The sequence below is a fragment of the Gouania willdenowi genome, chromosome 16 (assembly GCF_900634775.1).
Source record: "Gouania willdenowi chromosome 16, fGouWil2.1, whole genome shotgun sequence".
Lineage (NCBI taxonomy): Eukaryota > Metazoa > Chordata > Actinopteri > Blenniiformes > Gobiesocidae > Gouania > Gouania willdenowi.
Window position 1 is genome coordinate 39062572 of NC_041059.1, and position 18978 is coordinate 39081549.

At 37.0% G+C, this 18978-nt stretch overlaps 1 long non-coding RNA gene across 1 annotated transcript; it reads left to right on the plus strand.

Moving 5' to 3' along the window:
* The first annotated feature begins 840 nt into the window (after nt 1–840).
* On the plus strand, nt 841–18650 carry LOC114477580 (uncharacterized). Its single transcript, XR_003675732.1, has 4 exons — nt 841–982; nt 9850–9860; nt 15553–15559; nt 18638–18650. It is a non-coding gene; the product is annotated as an uncharacterized LOC114477580 (long non-coding RNA).
* The last annotated feature ends 328 nt before the right edge of the window (nt 18651–18978 follow it).

An 18978-nucleotide genomic window follows, 5' to 3' on the forward strand; every position in this document is an offset into this window, starting at 1 on the left:
AATAAATGCATAAAATTACAAAAAGGACAAAAAGAATATTCAAAATGACAAAAAATGTGCAGAATGACAAAAAATATACAAAGACAAAAGTAAATATACAAAAAAGTGTTAAATATATAGAAAATATCAGAAAAAGTAAATAAAACATTTAAAAAGGACTTGAAAATACAAAACAATGGAAAACCATTTTTCACTGACAAAAAATATATCAAAAGAAATTAAAAATGACTCCAAAAACTCACAAAACATAGATTGCCACATTATACATAACAAAGTAAATATAACAACACACAAAATGATTAAAATATACAAAATGACAAAAAATATGAAAGACAAAAAAATACACTAAATAAACATATTAAATGCATACAAAATATCAGAAAAATAAATGAAACTATTAAAAGCAAAACAATGTATTCAAAACAACAAAAAACACTTAGAATGACAAAAAATATAGACAAAGAAACTAAAATTACCAAAATTACTACAAAAAAAATCACAAAACACCCAAGATGATGAAAGTGAAACAGTTTGTTATTGTTGAGCTGCTGCTTCAAAACTATCATCAAAATAAAAGTGAAGACAGTTGTTATGATGTGGTTTTTTATGTTGGAGCCAAAAACAAGAGAAACGTGAATATGTCACGTTCTCCCCGTCTAACCAGAACCTTTGCCAACCCCCCAGACCTAAAGTGGAAATAAATAAAGGTGATTATTGATTATACTTTATTAATCCCCGAGGGGGAATTCAGTTTCAGTTACATCCCGACCAAGAAACATGAAAAGACAATCACATATAACATGGGGGGACAGGAGCAGGGCGGAGCTTATGGAACAATGGGTGAGAAGAAGAGGTAAAAAAGGACAAAACCAAACTAGGCCCTTGTAGAAAGGGGCGGAGTTTGGGATCATGAAAAAACTCCTCAGCAAACATTGCGACAAAAACCAACGAACACAACATTCAACATTCAATACAACAGCATGTTAGTACAAGGGGGAGGGGTCTTTAGGATGGGTAGTTCACAGTTTTTTTTTAAGACGGGCTCGTCACAGCCAGCCCTATCGTTCCTGGTCATTCATATCCAATAATCCAATAATGTGGTGATTTCCTTTGACACAAACGCTCCACTCCTCCTTATAAGTTCACCACAGTGGATTCTATCTGAGAGTTCTGAGAGCTTGGCCCCTTCCGTCGATGACTAGCGGCTTTCCCATAATGCTGCCAACGTACTCCAAATTTTGTGATAAATCGGGAAAATGCTATTTCCAATCAGTAGAAGCCCTGTTATCATAATTCCAATCTGGTGGACATCTTCCACATCCTCAGGACATACGGGCTCTCCCATTGCACGTCTTTCTTGTTGAGAAATTTGACCAATAGCATTGAGAGACCAGCTGATCAATTCCATGACTTAAATTTAGGATTGGGATGTTAGATAGAGGCTCTTAGATTAGATTTAGACAAGACAAAGAGCAGCAAGCAGAAAAAAAGGAGGGAACGAAGATAAAAGTGTCCGTTTCCTGTGAGAGCGAGGAGAAAAAACAAACAAACAAACTCCTATTGTCCTCAAATATCACACCTTTGACCTTTGGGGTCAATCTAACCCCAGGGATTTTTTCCTTCAGAAAATAATTTTCTAAAATGTTTTGACCAACCTTGTGTGTCTGGCACTTTATTTGTTGAATATATAAATAACTTCTTTATATGAAACCTTGACCTGTTCTCTAGCGCCACCATCAGGACAAACTTTTAGATTAGAATTAAGTTATCTTGAATAGTCATTGTAATTAATTGAATTTGAACTTTAGTAATTGAGATTGTAATTGTAGTTGAATTTCAGGGGAAGCATAATATTGTGATTTCAATTGTAATTGGGAAAAATGCTGGCCATCGTAATTGTAATTGAGTTGTAATTGAACATGGGTAATTGAAGACGTCATTGTAATTGAAAAATTGTAATTGACCCTAACCCTGGTTGTAGCTCGTGGTTCCTGTGATGTTTCTGGATGTGATGATCAGAGGTTGAACTGAGGACATTATTGAACCTGTTACTAATCTCTGTGGAACCATCAGCAGCAGCAGCGCCGCCTGCACTTCATGCTTTTCTCTGCATCATGCAGTATTTACAGGGTTGCCACTTCCTGTTATTTACACTGGACTGATGGCGATGCTGTGCGTGTTAAATATTGTAGAGAAACGCCACCTGCAGACGCCCCCACTGTGTGACTGTATAATGTATAAGACAAAGCTTCACCACGTTCACTTGACCTGGTTTATCAGCAGCAGCAGCTCTGCAGAGACCAGAGACTGCGTTTCCATTACCCTTAGAAATGCACAAAATCTAAGTAGTGCAATAAAAAGTGGTGATGGAAACACCTGAATTTTTGAAAAAATGCTCAAATATTGCTAAAATGTTTTGATGCTTTCACGAGGAAGAATTTCAGATGTTTCAATATTGAAATGTGTCGCAAAAGCGCCATGGAAACACTTTTTCACAAATACACGTCACAGAACGTGACGTACCTGGTCACATGACCACTTCTCTCTGAGGAAACATGATCTGATACGTGTGGACAGAAGAGGAGAACCAAACATTTCTTAGCATTAGACCTTAAAATGATTAGTGACGCATTAGACATGAAACAACAAAGGAATACACAGTGTTCTAAGGAGGTTTGGAACGTCCAAACTTCTAAACAACTTTCAATGGAAACACGTTCAAAGCTCAATTATACTTTGTCAACTTTTAGAAATACCGCTTTTATTTTGTAAAAATCTGTAGTGGAAACCCAGCTTCTGTTGGTTGTGTGGTTATTATCCCCCGCCACGTTGTGGAAGAAGGATATAGGTTTGAGCTCCGTCCGTGCGTCCGTCTGAGTTAAAGTGGACAGCTTTTCTCAGAAACTGTTTAAGATACGATAACCACATTTGATGAGTGGCTTCAAGGCATCAATACCTTGATGGAGTACAAAACTCACATATGTCCGCCTGCAGGTGGCGCTATAACCAAGGTCAACACGTTTTGGCCTATAACTCCCACACCTTATGTTGCACATTCTCATATCCACAGATTCCCTGAATAGCACTGAATCAGCTGAGCTAGGCCACGCCCATTTCCGCCTCGAGTTTTGTGGCGCAAAATCGGGAAACTGCAAAACCTACTTTTTATAACTCCTCCTTGGAGTTTTGTCCAATCAGCGTCAAACTTGTCACATAGAGTCTTCAGTTGGACCTGATCTAAAGTTGAGTAAAGAATTTTGTTCCATTAAAATATGCGCAAATTATTAACGAGTAAAGTTTTCTAGCTAGCTATAAAACGCAAACTGTTGCTTATCTTTGTCAAAATAAATGCTAACAACACCAAATCTGAGATCCTTGATTGTCATGTGACTCTGGGGTTATGAGCAACATTTCATTAATTTAGGCCACTAGGGGGCACTGCAAATATGAGAATTTTTTATTTCCTAAATGGCAAGACCGATTTTTACCAAATTTGGTGGATATGACCTTAGGTCCCTCCTGAGGCCTTTTCTCAAATTTAATCGTGACTGGTCAAAGTGGGCGTGGCTTATTACAACATAAGCAACAAACATTTATTTCAGCTGAAGTATTGTAGGGCTGTGAAATTTACAGGGTACATATATAAGTGTACACAGATCACCCATCCCAAAAATTACACCTCTAGGTGGCGCTATGATGGCCAAAACACATTTTGGCCTGTAACTTTCACATCTTCATAAACTTCATATCCACCTGTTCACGGCACGTTGGCCTGTGTCCAGACGCTCGCCCCAAGCCCGTCATCCTTCGTGACGTACGTCCAGGGGCTCTGCAAAACCTGGGGGGCCGAGTCACATGGGAAGGCTTGGCCCCCTTTCATTACTGCTTGCAGTTCTATTTATTATTATTATTATTATTATTATTATTATTATTATTATTATTATTATTATTATTATTATTATTATTATTATTATTATTATTCCCCTGCCACAGAGTGGAAAGGGGGATATAGGTTTGAGCTCCGTCCGTCCGTTTAAGATTGTGAGATAGTTATTAATTTTATATTCTGATTTGATCATATTTTCTTATGTATACATCTAAGTTCTTAAATTTAGGACATTTAGGAAAAGGTTGTGAGTTAACCAATCTGGCGGGGATGTTGATGACTGTCTTGTTCATTTTTGTGCATAATTATTATTATTTTTTTTTAATTCATCTTTTTTTATTGGATTTATTTATTTATTCATTTAATGAATGAAAAATTTATTTTTCATTCATCCATTTTATTGAAACATTTTTTTTAATTTTATTTACATAATTTATATCTTGTTAATTTCTTCATTCAATACATCAGCATTTGGAATAATGAGCAATCTGAGCATTAATACAGGGAAAAACAATGACATGACATGTTGTGTATTTGGCATTTTTGTGTTTTTCTAGTCATTTTGTATATTTTATGAATACATGTTTTTTCCCTCATTATTATATTTTTGTTGTTGTTTTTTGTGTATTTTTCTTTTTGTGTGCCTTTGTTGTTTGTGTACTTTTGTATGTTTTTTCTCATTTTGTGTACTTTTCTGTTGTTTTGTGTACTTTTCGGACCTGTACTATGAAAATGGATAAATAAGTCCTAATATCTCTCCATTAGCTTCACCTAACCAAACAGTCTCTGTCAGAGATTACATCATCAGACCAATCACAATCCTGGAGAAACTATGCAGAGCAACTTATGTCACAATTGAGAATATTTAAAACATCCATAATTCAGACCAAAAACAACAATGTAGCTGCAGAAAAAGCAGGAAGAAAGGAATGCTGACACTGAAGTGATGACTGTTAATGATGAAGTCAGTGAGATTATACAATATTAAATCACAAGAGGATAAATATCTTAAAGTTGTGGGTGCAGTCTGTGTCTCTGATGCTGTGTTCATACAACTCAGCCTACATCGTAAGGTGGACAATATTATCTTATCTCTGTGTTAACAACAGCGTATATGAATACATGAATTAATGAATGTATCTGTCACAGTTACCATGGTGATTTAGCCCAGTAAGACCTGTGTCGTAGTACAACTCACACCGATTAAATCCTGGAAGTTAGTGTGATAAGAGAGTTCAGTCCTCAAAAAGTGATTTCTCTGTGTTTTTTGTTGTCATTTTCTGTTGTTTTGAATATTTTCAGAATAATTTTTTGTAGTTTAGACAAAATTACTACATAAACAAAACTGCAACAAAAATACACAAAACCATGACAAGCACACAAAGCCTTTGGTCTTGGTTATGCCAGAGTTTCAATGTAATGTCATTTAACTGTAATAATGACTTATGTTTCACAGTGACGCACACCCCCCACCCTTTGGTTTACCTGCTGTTTGCGTGTAAACCAAATGATTCAAAGACTAACTGTCAAACCTTAAAGTATGGATGGTGGACGCTTTAATGGGAGTTGACAACGTGTCGGCTTCTCTGCGTACGAACACAGAAGTTCCTCCGTTTATTAACGCACACACGTGCGCGCTGACCCGAGGCGATGAGGTAATCTGCTGCTGACTGTGACTTTAATCCATTTACAGACACACAAACAAGAGCAGCACCCAGATTTCTAATGCAGTCAGATTGACGTGCAGATAAAGGAGGAGGATGTGGGACAATGACGCCACCAATATCCTGGCACGCTTCTGCTGGTGACGAATAATCAGGAATCCTTTTATCAAAGACACATCAGGCAGCGTTTACTTTATGCTCCACCTAATCCCATTGACTGTTCACTGGTTTTTCTCTTTCCCACTCCTTTCAACGCGCTATATTTGTCTCCTAAATACTGGAGACTTCAGCTTGACAAATTGCTACACAGACACAATCCTATTAAGGGTTGCCGTTTTGTGACACCCTGTGCAGCGTGACACGCCGTGACTACTGTACGCCACTGTCATTAATGGATAATGAGACTATTTTGTATTTTTAGGTGCTTCTTTCAGCGTACCACTGTTTGTTATTATCCCCAACAATCCACACCAACCACTTTTGTTTTTCTAATGCAGCCCAGGATTCCTTTCATCAATCAATCTGTGAATGAATCCGCCTTCATCCAGCCACGTTAAAGACACGGCGTGTTAGCAGCTGGGAAACCTCGCACGGGCAAAGTTTTTCAGTGTCAGTAGTGCAGTAGTTTAGTCTAGTGCTGTGTTCATAAATCACATTATCACACTATCTATAACCAAGACTGTGTTTCAAATGTCACACTCCATACTACGCGCTACATACTAAATGAGTATATACTGTCTACTAGTAAGTATGTAAGTAGTTTATTTATAAAGCGCTTTTTGCAGATAAAATCACAAAGTGCTGTACAGAGTTGTGGTAAAAGTACAAGTGCAACACAATAGAATAATAAAACAAGAGTGCATAAACATCATAAGAACAGCAACATTAAAGGATAATTAAAAATTAAAATCCAGTAAGTAAAAGCTTTTCTGTAAAGTGTAGTCTTCAGCAGTTTTTTAAAAGTGACCACACAGTTGGTTCTGAACCTTTTAAACCCACAACCCCCAAAATAAAGGTCCCAAAGAGCGGGGACCCCCACTGTAGCTGAAGGTGAACACAGACATGAACATTGAAGAACAGTCATGTGGAGACAGGACCATCTATAAGGAGGAATAAAGGAGAGATTTTTAGGATCCATCCATAAAGTCAGTAAAATGATGGTCTATTGTTCTATGAATCTGTGATAACCACATTTATTTATTTATATGAATAATATCCACTGTTATCCAGGAACTTTTATTATTATTATTATAGTCATCTTAAAGATGGAAATCCTGGTTTTAATCAGAAATAAAATGGGTTCAAAGTGACCAAAACTGGTGGAAAAGGTGGTGAAATGGGATTTTAAAAACCACAAAAATTGGTTAAAAGTTGCAAATTAGAGTGGACAAAAACGCAAAGTAAAAGTGGTAAAAAAGGGTTCAAAGTGTCAATATTGGACCAGTTAGTTTAAGCTGGCAAATAATGGTCATGATAAATTGTGAAATTGGTTAAGTTGGCAAAAAAATAAGCATGAGATACAGTGAAAAGAGATTAAAAGTGACAGTAATGGGTCAACATATGTGACATTAGGTGGAGAAGTGTTGAAAACATCTTGAAAGGGGAAAAATGTGCAGAAAAGGCTTTGAAATGTGATGTAGAAGTGTCAGAAATGGGAGGAATGTAGAAAAAATGCATTTAAAGGAGCAAAATGGAAAGACAAAGTGATGAAAATAGGTTAAAATATGGAAAGTTTTGTGTAGTTGGAGAAAAATGGGCTCAAACTGGCTCAAAATAATATTTGTAGTTTCTTAAAGGCAACTGGCGACCCCCTCCCAGTGTCCCGCGATCCCAAGGTTGAAAACCCTTGGTCTACTATATACTATAGTATGGTTAGGATGATGAGCATTTTCACTGAAGTATACTTCCAAGTTTCCCAAGATGCATTTGGAAACATCCATTTATTCTCCAACTTTGAAAGTTCTGAAAACATTTGAAGTGAGAAAGTGACCAAGTAGAATATCAACATGTGCTCATTTCATCCATAAAACTCACGTAGACACATTTAATGCTGACATTTCAGAGGTTTTCAGAGACATCTATTGTGCTACTGGCAAAACTTCCTGTTAGTATGTGTCATACGTTAGTGTGTGTAGTACGTTAGTATGTGTTGTACGTTAGTATGTGTTGTACGTTAGTATGAGTAGTGCGTAAGTATGTGTCGTACGTTAGTAAATGTAGTACGTAAGTATGAGTAGTATGTTAGTGTGTGTAGTACGTTAGTATGTGTCGTACGTTAGTAAGTGTAGTACGTAAGTATGAGTAGTATGTTAGTGTGTGTAGTACGTTAGTATGTGTCGTACGTTAGTAAGTGTAGTACGTAAGTATGAGTAGTATGTTAGTGTGTGTAGTACGTTAGTATGTGTCGTACGTTAGTAAGTGTAGTACGTAAGTATGAGTAGTATGTTAGTGTGTGTAGTACGTTAGTATGTGTCGTACGTTAGTATGTGTCGTACGTTAGTATGTGTCGTACGTTAGTATGTGTCGTACGTTAGTATGTGTCGTACGTTAGTATGTGTTGTACGTTAGTAAGTGTAGAACGTTAGTGTGTGTTGTACGTTAGTATGAGTAGTACGTAAGTATGAGTAGTATGTTAGTGTGTGTAGTACGTTAGTATGTGTCGTACGTTAGTAAGTGTAGTACGTAAGTATGAGTAGTATGTTAGTGTGTGTAGTACGTTAGTATGTGTCGTACGTTAGTATGTGTCGTACGTAAGTATGAGTAGTACGTTAGTGTGTGTAGTACGTTAATATGAGTAGTACGTTAGTATGAGTAGTATGTTAGTATGAGTAGTATGTTAGTATGAGTAGTACGTTAGTATGAGTAGTACGTTAGTATGAGTAGTACGTTAGTGTGTGTAGTACGTTAGTGTGTGTAGTACGTTAGTGTGTGAAGTACGTTAGTATGAGTAGTACGTAAGTATGAGTAGTACGTTAGTATGAGTAGCATGTTAGTATGAGTAGTATGTTAGTATGAGTAGTACGTTAGTGTGTGTAGTACGTTAGTGTGTGTAGTATGTTCGTGTGTGAAGTATGTTAGTATGAGTAGTACGTATGTTAGTATGAGTAGTATGTTAGTATGAGTAGTACGTTAGTATGAGTAGTACGTTAGTATGAGTAGTACGTTAGTATGAGTAGTATGTTAGTATGAGTAGTATGTTAGTATGAGTAGTACGTTAGTATGAGTAGTATGTTAGTATGAGTAGTATGTTAGTATGAGTAGTACGTTAGTGTGTGTAGTACGTTAGTGTGTGTAGTATGTTCGTGTGTGAAGTATGTTAGTATGAGTAGTACGTATGTTAGTATGAGTAGTATGTTAGTATGAGTAGTACGTTAGTATGAGTAGTATGTTAGTATGAGTAGTACGTTAGTATGAGTAGTACGTTAGTATGAGTAGTACGTTAGTATGAGTAGTACGTTAGTATGAGTAGTATGTTAGTATGAGTATGTCAGTATGAGTAGTTAGTATGAGTAGTATATTAATTTAAGTAGTACGCTAGGATGACCAGAATGCACCGAGTCAAGACTGAGGCCATAAAAATCTATTTTAAAAACCATAACTAGATTGAACAGTTAAAGAACATTTTCTCTTTTTAGTTTTAGTTTCTTTTAAATACATTTGACAGACATAAAAAAAGGCGGAACATGTAAAAATCTCAATTCTTAACAAATTAGTTTGAAAGGTCAAATGTTGCACTTTTCATGGTTTGATTACGGTTCATTTTCACCAACATGTGTGTAAGACGTTTTAGAAGCAGCCATTTTGATTTAGTGGCAGAAAAACTGAAAGTAGGTGAAGAAAAGATATCAAATTTAGTTTCTGCTGTACTTTTTGGAAGTGTCTATTTGTACGGTTGCCGTACGGACAACCACCGGTGCTATTGGTACGGTTACCAAAGTACGAGTATGTAGCGTCTTAGGGTTAGGTTTAGGTTTAGGGTTAGGTTTAGGTTTAGGTTTAGGTTTAGGGTTAGGTTTAGGTTTAGGGTTAGGGTTAGGTTTAGGTTTAGGTTTAGGGTTAGGGTTAGGTTTAGGGTTAGGTTTAGGTTTAGGTTTAGGGTTAGGTTTAGGTTTAGGGTTAGGTTTAGGTTTAGGTTTAGGTTTAGGGTTAGGGTTAGGTTTAGGTTTAGGGTTAGGGTTAGGTTTAGGGTTAGGTTTAGTCACGTGACCTAAACTGGCCAAATAGGGCTGCTACGGAATGTCGGCATATTGATACGACAACCGTACGGATAGCCACTGCCTTTATTTTATTACTACAGAGATTTTCAACATGTGGGTGGAGCCTAAAATTGCACGTTTCAACAGTTGTCGCCTGTTAGAATAATGTGACTGCAGTATTTCTTACGTTCTGTAGCAAACGAGGGTTGAATATTGAACGAATATTGCAGCTGATCAGCTGTTCCCTGCAAAGTCAACACCAGATATGGGCAACCTTCAGTGGGGGCCACAGCGGGGGTCACATGATCAACATCCATGTTAGGAATTAAAGAACAAACAAAAGGTTGGTTGTGGATTGGCATTTTTATGCGTTTTTCATGTCAGTTTGTATATTTTTCAGTCATTCTGTGTATTGTAGTTTCTTTTGTCAGTGTTATCTTTAGGGGCCACACAGGAATAGGAATGAGGGCCACATGTGGCCCCTGTGCTGCCAGTTGCCCATGTCTAACCTACACATTTAAATGTAGAGTTAGTGTTTTTCAGGTGTTCTGTTGCAGATGCTCCTTCATACTTTCTTCACTGTCTGTTGTGAATGTATATATTTAAACATAAGTTGTGCAAATAAAAGCTAAAGAAGTGAAACAACATAATGTAACATCACAGAGCGCTGTTGATAAAAGCAAATGTAAATCACTGCTAAAACGCATGAAAATAAAGTCAGACGTCGATTAAAAGGCGCTCGTCTCACACATATTTCATAACTCCAGCTCCTAAATGTTTGAAATCGAGCCTCAGCTCAAACTTTACAGTGATAAATATGACACGAGACAAGGATAAATCACAGCGTGCTGCAATAATCCAATATGCCACAGGAGTGGAGCGCAGATATTTGTGTCACTAAGAGATGATTTAGACTCCAGCTTTTATTCCCACTCGCTGGGAGTTTTACTCAGAAATATTAACGCAGACGCCATGACCACGAGGTGCGCTAACGCGGCCCTCAAAACGCACATTAGCAAAACACATCAGCCCAGTTTAACACCTGCATTTCAGCAGCAGCATCCACCTCGCGTTCCATCCGTCACAGGGAGTGAAAGGATGCAGCTGCAGGCGCTGCCGAAGCCGTTTGTGGGAGAAATAAACATGTCGACAGCTTGGAAAGCGTCGTCCTCGCTGCCTTTGTGACGGAGAATCTGCTTTTCAACGCGTCGCTAAAACAGCAAGTGGACCTCAGCAAATCCAAATATACAACAACAGAAACATTCAGTGCTCTGCTTTTAGGAATAACTCACCATAAAATCCACTTAGAAATAGAATATCAAATATATTACAATTGAAGAAGTAAATTAATCAACAAAAATGTAAATAAAAGCTAGGGACAAAAGAACAAAATGAAAAGCTTTCTTTTATTTAAAAAAAAACCTATAAAAAAAAATAAATTAATTAATACATATTATAGTGTAATAAAAGACTGAGTGTATTTTAATGACAATAAATGCTCTATTCATAAAAAACACAGAAATGTATATTATTAATTAATTATTCACAAATATTAATTTCACAAATGACTCATGCACTTCGGTCTAAAAAATCAAAAACTTTTACCAATTGTTCCATAATTATTCAATAGCCACTATTTTTAGTTTGATTGGATCAATACTTTTTGAGAAATGGCCAGTTTAGTGGGTGGGGTGGGGAGGGAGGGGGGGGGGGGGGGGGGGTCGATTATTGCTCATCCTTATTTTTCTTCCATTTTCAGCTGCTAATATCTCAGAAACTACATCACACAGGAAACTGAAATGTGTTATAGTAATACAGCTCCACCTACTCTCTCAGAATATATATATATACTGTAAATATACACAGAATATAAATATACTGTAAATATACACACATAATATAAATATACTGTAAATATACACACATAATATAAATATACTGTAAATATACACACATAATATAAATATACTGTAAATATACACACATAATATAATATACTGTAAATATACACAGAATATAAATATACACAGAATATAAATATACTGTAAATATACACAGAATATAAATATACTGTAAATATACACACATAATATAAATATACTGTAAATATACACATAATATAAATATACACACATAATATAAATATACTGTAAATATACACATAATATAAATATACACACATAATATAAATATACTGTAAATATACACAGAATATAAATGATTATCAGACACTGAGCTACGCCACAATGGCCTCATGTAAAGGATTTTTAATATCAGCGAGTGGTGAAATAACCCAAAATTGGGTCCAAAAAAGAAATGAAGAAGCCGCATGAAGAAAAATTGTTTTATATTCCAAGAAAGTAATATTAAATAATATTTATACTATAAATTAAAACAGAGATCAGACTTTTCTTAGTTATGGCCCTACGAAAATAGTAAAAAAATAAAAGTTTTTTTTTTTTTTTTTTATTTCTAGAGCGTTTCACTTAAGATCCAAAGCAAATATGTGACTAATTATTAGTGATGTGAACAATCTATGTTCATAGCTCTAAGCTGATCTAATTACAAGGAGCTGAGACATATGCTAAGTAGTTTACTGAGGACCCAAACATGTTCCAGACCCAAACACACATTGACTGTGTGACTCTTTAGAGGAGCTGACATGTCCACCAGATATGATGTATAGCAGATCTTTATGTATATTCTGATAGAGTGGGTGGAGCTATATTACTATACCATATTTATCTTTCATATGTAATGTAATATCTAGAGATATTAGAAGCTGAAAATGGAAGAAATATGAAAATTGACACCAACCCCCCTCTCAAAAATGATTCAACCAATCAAACGTTACAAAATTTACAGTGTGCCTGTTGAATTATTAAGGAACATTTTATTAATAATATACATCCAAATATGATGCAACAATAAATCAATTTAAAAATGTAAAATGTCCAAATATTCACCCAAAATTTGATTTATTTTAAAAATAGTCGTATGAAAAATGTAAAACATTAAAAAAGTGCGTAAACATTAGTAGATACATATATTTAACTCAATAAATGTCCATTTGCTTCATTTTGTAGTATTTAATAATAATATACACAGCAATTATTCAAAGTGACTTGTGTTTTAGTCCATGTGATATATTTTTAACACACTTTATAATGTTTTGTTATTATTATAGTGATATTAAAGCTTTGTCTGACCTTCACTCTTCGTCCTGCGGAGCTTTATTGAGTTTTGGCTGACGTGAATTATGATGAATTACGGGTGAATAATTCCCGGCGTTAGTGGGTAGAGTGTGTTTACACGACCACCTGGGGTCGCCTGAGTCGAGGTTACGCCACAGGGAGGGAATAAATAACAGCGCCGCTTTAATAGCATTAAATATTCAGCTATTCGCATCATCACATTACTACAGCATTACTACAGCATTACAGCCTCCCTGCTGATGGGCAGCCATCGGGAACGCAGCCAAGGCAGACACACACACACACACACACACACACACACACACACACACACACACACACACACACACACACACACACACACACACACACACACACACACACACACACACACATCAGACACAAAGAGACACACAAAATCTGGAAAACTGTGAACGCACACACACCTTTACTCATTAACAGCCTCAGGTGGTGCAAGGCTGGCGTGCATTACCTCACCTGATGATGATGCAGCTGCTAATGCTAATGCTGCTAATGCTAATGCTGCTGCATGCATCGGTAGTGTTTACCTAAAAACTGGAGTTCACACATGCTTGAGTTTAGCACCAAAGTTTACCTATAGCTGCTAATGCTGCTAATGATAATGCTGCTAATGCTAATGCTGCTAATGCGAATGCTGCTAATGCTAATGCTGCTGCATGCATCGGTAGTGTTTACCTAAAAACTGGAGTTCACACATGCTTGAGTTTAGCACCAAAGTTTACCTATAGCTGCTAATGCTGCTAATGATAATGCTGCTAATGCTAATGCTGCTAATGCGAATGCTGCTAATGCTAATGCTGCTAATGCTAATGCTGCTGCATGCATCGGCAACGTTTACCTCAGGCCTGGAGTTCACACATGTTCACACATGCTCGAGTTTAGCACCAAAGTGTATCTGTAGCTGCTAATGCTAATGCTGCTAATGCTTATGCTGCTAATGCTAATGCTGCTGCATGCATCGGTAATGTTTACCTAAAGCCTGGAGTTCACACATGTTTGAGTTTAGCACCAAAGTTTACCTAAAGATGCTAATGCTAATGCATCAGTAATGTTTAACTATTCAGTGTGCTGTACAATGACGCTGGATAACTTCTTACTTGGCTAAATCGCCATGGTAACACCTTAACTGGTCGGGACCAGGTTTTGTTCTGAATAAGATCTCAACGAGTACTAAAGTCCCGCCTCCTGACCAATCAGATATCTTAGAAAATGACCTGTCCAATGACAGGAGGATCATTGTGAACATGTCTCTGTGTTGATCTGATGTGACGCTGACAGGAGAGATAATATTTATCCTTTATTTCCCATCACATACTATAGGAAACATATAGATATGTATCTGATAGACTGACCTACATTAGTCACATGATAAAACCTGTGTGTGTGTGTGCATTGGACGCTTTCAGAACAATAAATTCATACTATTGTGTAATCTTAATAAGCATTAGCACTCATTAATTCTCTGCCTGCATTCATTCCTTGCTGCTGTTTCTGTAGCAACGGTGATGTTTTTGGTCTGAATTATGGATTTTAATTTTTCATATCTTTAAAGAATTATTCCTCAACTGTGAATCAGTTTGTGATTGGTCTGACGCTGTGAACACACATGTAAAGCCAGGCTGAAATCACCAGTCTAAGTCAACGTATGTATATCCTGTTTCATAGTACAGCTGCTCTGTAACAGAGAATGTTTGGTTTGGTGAAGCTAACAGAGAAATATCAGGATATATTTATCCAGCTTTAAAGTACAGGTCCTTGCAGTCTTTCAGTGTGTTTTTGTTCATGTTCGGAGTTTTTGGATTCAATTTATGATTTTCTTTTCTGTTGTCATTTTGTGTGTTTTTGGAATGATGATCTTTATTGTCATTTATATTCTGTATATTTGCCATTATGTAGTGTGTTTTTGTATATTTTTTCTGTTTTTGTGTATTATAGTTGTCACTTCTACATTTTTCTTGCTTTTTGTGTGAGCTTGTTTTGTGTGGTTTTTTTTGGTCATTTCTGTTTATTTTGTAACTTTTCTGTCATTTTGTGTGTTTTTAGAGTCATTTAGCATATGTCTTTATTTTTTGGTTATACAGTGTGTTTTTGTTGTAACTAATTTGATATGGGAGTTTGTTTCTTGTCATTTTGTGTATTTTTGTAATCATTTTGTATATTTTCCTTTCATTTTGTGAGTGTACGTGTTTTTTTTTATTTTGTAAGTCATTTCTGTCTATTTTTGGTTGTTGTTTCATTAATTGTTTCTGGGTTTTTTTGTTGTTGCTTTGTGTGTTTTTGGAGTATTTTTTAGTCATATTTCATAGTTGTTTTTTGCATGTGCTTGTTTTGTGTTTCTTGTCACGCGTATATTTTCCTCTCACTTTGTGTATGTGTGTGTGTTTTGTGTTTTTTTTAGTAATTTAGTGTTTTTTTTGTTTTTGTTTTTTGTTTGTTTGTTTTTTTGTCATTTTGTGTGTCTGAGTCATTTCTGTCTATTTTTGTTTTTGTTTCTCATATTTTTCAGTTTTTTTTAATTCTTGTTATTGTTATAATTTTTTACTTTTCTCTGGTTTTGTGTATTTTTGGAGTTATTATGTATATTTTCCTCTCATTTTGTGTGTGTTGTAGTTGTTTTGTGGGTTTTTTTAAGGGTGTAAGTGTTGTTGTTTTTTTTGGCATTTTGTGTGTCTTTTGTCATTTCTGTCTTTCATTGTCATTTGAAATATTTTGGTTTTTTTTTATTTACTGTCGTTTTGTGTGTTTTTGGAGTAATTTTTGTTGCCTTTTCTTTGGAGGTAGCACACACTTAGACTGAGGGCCACATGTGGCCCCTGTGTCTGATATAGATAGAATGTCTGGTTACAGTTGTGTAGCAGGATGAGTGTGTGGATGTGAAACACACACCGTCTGACGTGCACACGCCGTGATCTGCCCTTTGAGAGGCTGCTGCTGTTATTATTACCACACACACAAAAACACAGAGGGAGGAAAAGCTGGCATTGAGAGCATGATATGAGAATTGGTTTGCAAAGTGAGAAATGGAGCAATTAGAGAGGTGCACATACATTATTTAGCTCTCATTAGCTTCCTGTGACACTGCAGGCTCCACACCAATGGGAAGCCTTGGCCAGGCCGCACACAATTAGGAAAATTAGTGGCACAGGACTTGGCGTGGATTCAGGCCACATGGCCCACAAGATACCACACTGCTGTCATTTATAACTTAGCATGTGAAATAATAGGTGTGAAAAATCACTGGGGCGTTGAGCGTCAACCTGTGTTACACAGGCGATGAGGTTTGGGATCCGTCGCTGTGCATTCGGCCATTTTGTGTCTCCCTGAGAAAAAAAAAAAAACCCCGGCGGAGGAGGACGGAGGTCCAAGCGGATGGTAATTAGCAGTCTGGGTTGTGTTTGTCTTCATTTTGCACATGTTTGTGCTGATAAAGTCGGACTTGCCAAAAAAATCCCAGTCCCGCGCTGGATAGGGCTCAAGCTGTTGGTGTGCGTCCTTCAGGAAGGATGAGGAAGGATGAGGAAGTGTCGTACGCGCCACCACTGGTCACAGCACAAACACACACTGCTAAGCAGGGATTAGTGGACATGTTACAGTACATACAGACAAGCCACAGCCCAGCCCTTCAGTCCACAAACACACAAACGGATCAACGTTGTTAAGGATGCAAAGAGGACTTCAACTCCATGGAGACGCAACAAGGAAGCGTTTAACAAGCGTTTGACCCTTTCCTTTCCTTTCCTTTCCTTTCCTTTCCTTTCCTTTCCTTTCCTTTCCTTTCCTTTATGTCACATGTGACCCGCTGTGAGGCAGCAGCAGCAAATCAGGAGGAAAAATACCCACCGTTCTGATCTCAAGCTGCTGCTGTGGCTAAAAAACGAGCAACGTTCACTAGTTCACCCTTCCTTGTATAATGATGTGTTAAAGCTGCGGTAGGTAGAATCCTCTCTGCTCCGTTTTGAAACTGAAACCAAAACTTAGCTTCCCTTACCGGTGTCTTTCTGAACGCTCTTGGTGATTGTTTTTTCAGTAGAGACTAGTGACAAATGTATGAATTTTTATCTTGTGTTATTGAAGATTTCTCTGATGTTTTAGAGACTCTGACATGAATATACGTATCACTATAGTTACTGTCCTGAACAGCGGCTACTGCCGTCAGCTCATCCCCACCAGAGAGCTCACTGAGGTGACTGTGATCTCAGCTGCCGCTCAGAGAAGACTGACAACCATCACTCTACATCCAGACTGTAAAAATAGTTCACCTTAAATAAGCTTCTCTTAGGTTTACACACCATTTATCTCGCCTGTTCTCTCTGTTTCTGACACCAGTGATGTGGGGCGGACCCTCCGCAGTCACAGGGCTCCGCGAGGACGCAAAGTGAAAGCGGTCCATTTCTCCTCAGTGTTTGTAACTTTATTGTGTTGCTTCTCCAATCAGTCTGCCTTTTTTCTCTGAATTTGCTGAGTCACTGTTTTGTCTAACGCTGTGATGGAGACGTCTGCTGGAACTTACATCATTACACTTTTACTATCAGTGGTACGGGAATGCGTCTGACTTCAGTCCACTAGCCAATAGTAATGCTGAAAACAGCTCATGGAGCACAGGTGTTTGTAGAAAGATCTCTGATTGGCTGACATCCAGCGTCACGTTCCTGTATTTCTAAAGATAATTTACAGTCAGGAGAAGGAGAATAGATTCACTGTCTACTCAGAACACCGTGGATTCCAATATGCTCAAAAATGTTTGTGGATATTTCACCAAACGATGCCAAAAAAATGACATACTGCAGCTTTAAGTATGTGCGGCACCAAAGGTGTAAAGAGTACTAATATATCCTACTCAAGTAGAAGTACTCTTACTTGATTTTACTCAAGTACAAGTAAAAAGTAGCTCAGTTAAATGATGCTGAAAGCAAAAGTTACTTGTGACTTATACTTATATATACGCTATATACATATATCTATTTCATTTTTTTTTTTCATAAAATAACACCAATAACTTGATTTCAAAATAGTATAATTCTCAGGCTCTAAGTATAGATACATTTATGAACTCTAAAACTGAGAAAAAAAAAACATTTAATGTTTTTTTTTTTGGTGCCATACATGACCTTTAATCTGATTGGTCGACTATGATATGATGCATTTGATTGTTGTCTGGTGATTTGATTTGTTGTAGTTTCACATTGTCTGTTAATCATTTTAAAAGTAACAATAATAATTGACTCAGTGACGGTTGGCTGTAGAAATGTAACTAATTACTTATTTTAGAACGCACTTAAGTATATGTTAAGGACGCTGGGCTTGTAATCGGAGGGTTGCGGGTTCAAGCCTCACCTGGGCCGTCACTGTGGGATGTTGAGCAAGTCCCTTTACCCCGAAATGCTCCCCAGGCGCCGCAAAATGGCTGCCCACTGCTCCTCAGGGATGGGTTAAATGCAGAGGACGAATTCCATTAGTGTACTAACATTACATGGCCAATTAAAGGCGAAAGCCCCGATTTAATCTTAATGTAAAATTACTGTTTTAGAAATATTCTCAAAAAAGTCCAGATACCAATAAAAACAACTCAATTACAGTAATGTGAGTACTTGTAATCAGGGAATGAGACACCAATAAGTACTTTCATTTACAGGAATTGTTTGAGAGAAATTGCAGGAAATTAGAAAAATTTAGATTTTTTTCCAACAATTTGTGATGAGAAATGATGAGTCATGTTGTTCATAATGATTTACCCATTTAAATACCGTTTTTACCTTTTCCTCTGTGCCACGTAGAATGCTCTAAAACAGGGGTTCGAAAACTTGGGGGTCGGGACCCTATTTGGGGTCATGACACTAGTGTTGTAGTAGTCGAGACCGGTCTTGGTCTCAAGACCAAATTTTAAAGGTCTCGGTCTCGTCTCGGACTCTGAAGCATTTTGACTCAGTCTTATCTCGGACTCGGGATTTTCTCTCAAGACTGTTTGAGACCAGCACTAATTCCTGCTATTTTTAACT